The following is a 5,703-nucleotide window of genomic DNA, read 5'->3' on the forward strand; positions in this document are numbered from 1 at the left end:
AATGTGGAACTTGCTTTTTTTCCTCCAAATTTTTATTCATTTATCCGAGCATTCCTTACTAAGTAATCCCTTCTTACTGCCGTGTTTGGTAAGTAATACTTTTTTACTATGTGTCTCATCAGGATTATATATGTATATTTGCTCAGTCTCATTCCTTTCAGTTGACCTCAGCTTCTGTTTTGGGGTCCGGTCCCAGCCCCAGCGAGCAGAACGAAAGGAAGGCGTGCTCTCCCCGGGTCAGGGACAGGCTCCCCGGCGCGCCCAGGCGAGGGAGCTCGAGGGCAGGACATTCCGCGGGTTGCCACGGCGGGTGACGGCTGCCCACGCTCGGGTCCCTCGGGACTCCACCCAGAGGCGCTCACCCGGAGCGACCTCCACGGCTGCATCTGGCGCCCTCCACGGCTGCATCTGGCGCCCACGCCCACGTTGTTAACTCTTCGGACATGCACGGACAATCTACTTCCGGAAAACCCCGTCATAATCGGAGAATAAAACTTAAATACACGTGAGCCAGCCAGCGGCTGCAGCGTTTCCGTGAAAAATGACCGGAGAAGCCGGGGTCAGTTCCCGCGGGGCCTCGGATCCGCCGACGTGGCGGTTCGGAGCCCCGCTCCTTGCAGTGCCTGGGCCCTGGGGCGGGCAGGGAGCCGCGGGCGAGACCCACTCACTCACTCTCCTGGAAGAGACACTTGGGAGACAGCCCTGCTGCGGGGACAGGGGACCCCTGCGATAGGAGACCACTCTTGACATGTTCCTGGACCTGCACTGGCGTTTACTGTCTCTCTGGAGAATATACGTTAACAACAACAACAACGCCTCTGAATTCAGTATTTCTTTTAAGCGAATTTGTATCTATTCATCACAATCCTATCAACAGACTTGAAAAATAGTGTACACATTGTACACATCTCATGTAAGACATTGTATTTATTCAAGCCCAGAAGGGCTTCTTAAGGGGTACAGGGACAAGTAAGAGTGTCTAGGATTCAGGGGGGTCCGTGACAACCTTGAAATTGTTTCAAAAATTCTGATGTGCTGATGTGCATTCATCTAGGAAGAAATTCGATAGATTTTATGATTACCAAAGAATTCATAACAGTTTGGTTAAGAAATGCTGACCTGTTAACGCTCAGTGGGTTTATGGCTCAGAACCCTTTGCACTAACTCTAGGGCCCCGTTGAGGGCCCGAGGCCCATGAACCTGGACTTTCGTGGAAGAGCTCTGTTCTCCTGGCAGGGTCACTAGAGCCTGAGCTTGACTCCTCCTCCCTAGAGAAGCCCCTTCCCCCCAAAAACTCCAGAGACATGGTATGTTGGTTTCATTTTAAGGCCAAGTTAGGCTCAAGAAGATTTACTTCTGCATTTCTCTGAGCTTAAATAGAATTAACTCTCTGGTGGGTTTCCCCCCCCAACCCCCCACCCCCCTGGGTTAGTCATGCAAATGCTTTATGCCTCACCTTCCACTCAGTAAGTGCACGGGCCTGGCCTAGGATGAGACCCATCTGCCTCACATGGGAGTCTCTAGAGGAACTGGCAGGCTGACCTCACTGAGCTGGGATTTTCCTCAGCCAATGTGCCCAGGCAGTTAAAAAGTGTTCCTTTTATGGGAAAAAGAGTACAAGATATTTTTTTTTTATTGTGAAGAAAAAAAGATTCCAAAACCACCCGTAATTCCACTAACAGGCCTAACACAAGAACTAATTTTGTATTTAATATCAGCTCTCCTATGTGTATACATTTTGCATTGCTGTGATTATAGCAGTTCAGTAATTGTATATTAAAAACTGTTCTGTTTTACAATTTACTATTTTTTTTCTTAACATACCATAAACATTTTACTGTCTCCATAATTAGTATTTTTAACGGCTGCATACTTTTCCACCCTACAGGCACACTTTATCATTTTCCCTTTGTTGTACATTTGCAGGGGTTTCAGGTCATTGTGGTGTGGGGGAGGGCGGGGGGCATTGTTATGTCAAGAGCTTGTGTTTAGAGAGTTCATGCTGAGGTCTCTTTTCTTTGGCCAATTTCTGATATTAGGACGAACCTTCTAACCATGTTTCTTTCATTCGTTCATTCATTCATTTGTTCATCCAGCAAATATTTAATGAATGTCTACTACACGACAGGCACTGGTCCAAGTACTGAGAACACAGAAGAAAACAAAGTCTCTGCTGCTATGGAAGTTGTGTTCTAGTTAGAGAAGACAGGTCACAAAGAAATGTGTATTATAATATCAAGCAATGATAAATTCAACAGAGAGAAATGAAGCAAGGTAAAGAAGATAGGGTGTACTCTTGTTTGTAGAGTAGTCAGGGAATACATTTTTGATAAGGTGACATTTGAGCGGAGACATGTAGAAAGTGAAGGAGCAACAGTTTTGCAAATCTGGGAGAGAGCTTTCTAGGCTGAGGAAACACAAGTGCAAAGGCCCTGGGGCAGGAGTGTTCTAGCATGTTTGAGGAGGCCAGTGTGACAGGAGTGAAATGAGTGGGGACGAGTGAACGGAAATGTGAGTAGAGAGGTGGGTTGTTTGTAGTGGTGGGGAGGCACATCCTGTAGGGTCTATAGACTTTCACTCTGATAGCAAGAGCTGTTAGAGGGTTTTGGGCAGAAGAATGACATGCTCTGACTAAACCATTTAAAAGAATTGATTTTGTCATGTGGAGAACAGACTGTCAGAATTCAGAGGTTGTTATAATAATCCAGGTAAGAGGTGATGTGTTTCTTTGGACCAGGGTGCGGTGGTGAGGTGGTAAGGATAGCCTTGGGATGGACCCAACAGGATTTGTTGATGATTTGAATATGAAGTTTGAAAGGAGGAGTCGAAGATGACTTAATGGTTTAGAGAGAATGAAATTGCTGTTGAGTTTTTTTGAGTTTTGATGTTGTTTGTTCATTTGTTAGTGTTTTGTAGAGGGATACAGAGAATTGGGAGTTTAGTTCGGACATGCTAAATTTGAGATATCTGTTAAAAAGCTAAGTGAATAAGGCAAGTAGGCAGTTGAATATAAGAGGTCGCAGCTTAGGGGAGAAGTTATTGCTGGTTTTGGAGATGTCAGTGAATACATGATATTTAAAGCATGAGATAGCATGAGATCTAGCCTGGACCTCTCTCTCTAGTCATTTATCCAGATGACATCTCCACCTGGATACCTAAAAGACAACCCAAACTCAACGTATCCGAACTCAGACATCCGATTTTACCCCCTCACCTGCTCCATTCACAGCCTTCCTCCTTTTAGCTGATGATTGTGCCATTCTTCCATTGGTCAGACAAAACCCTGTGAGTCACATTTTACTTTTTTTCTCACCTCCCACATGCAATCTGTCAGGAAATCCTGTTGGCTCTGCCTTCGAAATATATCTAGAATCTAATTCAAACATTTCTCAGCAATTCCACTGCTACCATCCTGGTCAGAGCCACTGTGAGTTATTTCTTACCTGGGTTACTGCAATAGCCTCCTAAATTTCCTCTATTTCTATACCACTCTCACCCACTTCTCCCCCACCAGTCTATTTCTCAACCCAGGAGCCAGAGGGATTCTTTTAAAACATGTCAGAGCAAGTCCCTCCTCTGCTTAAAACCCTCCAACAGTTTGCTATTTCACTCAGAGTAAAAGACAAAGTCCTTGTGATAACCAAAGGCCTATGGTGATCTGACCCTGGCCCTCTTCCTCCTATTCTCTTCATGGATCACTTTGCTCCAGCAACACAGGTCTCCTTGTTGTTCCTCAAATGTGCCAGACACACTCCCGCCTCAGTGCCCTCTGCTCAGGATGCCCTTCTCTCCGCTATCCTCCTTGTCTCATTCTTACACCTTCTTAAGATTTTGCTCATCTGACTTTCTCAGTGAGACTGCTTCTGACCACCCTTCTTAAAATGCATCACCTATTAGCCTGCCTTTCCCTGCTCTGCTTTGCCTGCTCTGCCTTCTTTTTTATATAACTTCTCACCATACGGCATATGATTTATTTGCACGTGAGCTTTTCCAGAGCAGGAATCTCTGTTTTGTCTTTTTTGTTTACTAATATGTCTCAAATGCTGGAACAGTGCCTAGAACATGGCAGATGCTTGATACATGTTTGTTGAGTGAATGAATAAACAAATGGTTGAATGTAGAACATAAAGAGATGAGTCTGATGGTCTCCAAGGCAGATTGTGATGTGGGAAAGATGGAAGATGCCAAGAGCAGGCATAGGTATAAAGCTGAGACTCCTTCTGGGCTGGATGAAGGGTACAAGTAAAAATGATGAGGACCTGAACCAAGGCAAGGAATGGAAACATATTAAAAGAGCGATAGTCTTAAAAAACTCCAAGTTAGAGAAATCACGTTATTTATTTGTTCATTCATTCATTCACTCGGTCATTCATGTTTTCTCTGTACCTACAATATGATGATACTAGGCGTAGCAATGCTGTGTCCAGTTTGAGCCTTCCTGAATTAAAAGGTCAGCTGTCTAAGAGGGTTAAAAAGGTGATGTATTCTTTGAGCAGCGCATTTGTCTCAGTCTCATAGGGTTACCAACACGCTGTAGGAGCTGCCAAACATCTCAGAGGTGGGAAAAGTAAACAAGAGTGAAATGATTTAGCTGGTGCTCTTCTGGCAAATCCTGCTTGCTCTCTTGCTGCCCAGGAGCCCTAGGACTGCTTTGGGTTAAGGAGGTTGTAAATATGGAATCAGAGCTCCGAAGCTTCCCAAACAACTGTCTTGGGTAGCTGTGTAGGCTGAGACCCTGCTCAGCCTTCCCTCCTTTCCATCACCCCTTGTGAACTGTCTGAGGCCAGTCAAGTCCTGGGGTAGGGCATGTTGGCTGGGGGACGGGATGCTAGGAAGACCTACCAATTAGACCAATTAGAGGTTCATCTGGGATAACCAGCAGGGTTTTCAAACATGCAAGTCCTCAAAAAGGACTGAGAAGAATGGAAACTAGGGTTAACAGAACCTTGGGACATGAGAATCTGCCTGTAGGGGCTACGCACAAAGTTCTTTGGGCCCCAGGTCCAGAGGCAGCTGGAAACACAAAGGGTGTAGCAGTTTCATTCTTTACTATCCTGAGTGTGTGTGCGTGTGCCTGACTTACTCCAGGACCTCTCCCACTTAGGATCTGGTGTCATAAAAATCACCCTATTTTGCAACTGGTTGCTTTATGGAAATGAGATCAGATAGGACAAAGGAGCTAACCTTTCACCTTTTACACTTTCGTGTTATTTGAATTCGAAAAATGAGTAGGAGTTATTTTGTTATTTAAAAATTGGTGGCAGTTGGCACCGGGTAACAAAATCACTGTTTCAAGGAGGTCCTGAAATTGAATCTTCAGTATTTGGACTTTCAACAAGTTAGTCTTATTTTTAAAAAGGGAAAATAGGAGATAAAAACACAGACATGCAAATAAGCCAGCAGGTGTCAGCATTGCTGACACCTGTCCACTCACCTCTACCCCTGATGCTTCTGCCTTGGTTTAGGTCTCATTGCCTTTCTCCAGGCCTGTCAACTCCACAATGGCAAGGTGTGGTTACTATTTGATCTTTGAGTCATAGTACAGTTCCCAGCACAAAGTGGCCAGTTCATCAATAAATATTAAAAGTGAATGAACTACGGCAATAATCTCCCGCTGGTCTCCCTGACTAGTTTTACATTTGATGCTAATCAAATTCACCAAAGACTCATCGATGCACCTACACAGGTCAGGTATTTCTTGCT

Source organism: Pteropus vampyrus, unplaced genomic scaffold (assembly GCF_000151845.1).
Source record: "Pteropus vampyrus isolate Shadow unplaced genomic scaffold, Pvam_2.0 Scaffold307, whole genome shotgun sequence".
NCBI classification, from domain to species: domain Eukaryota; kingdom Metazoa; phylum Chordata; class Mammalia; order Chiroptera; family Pteropodidae; genus Pteropus; species Pteropus vampyrus.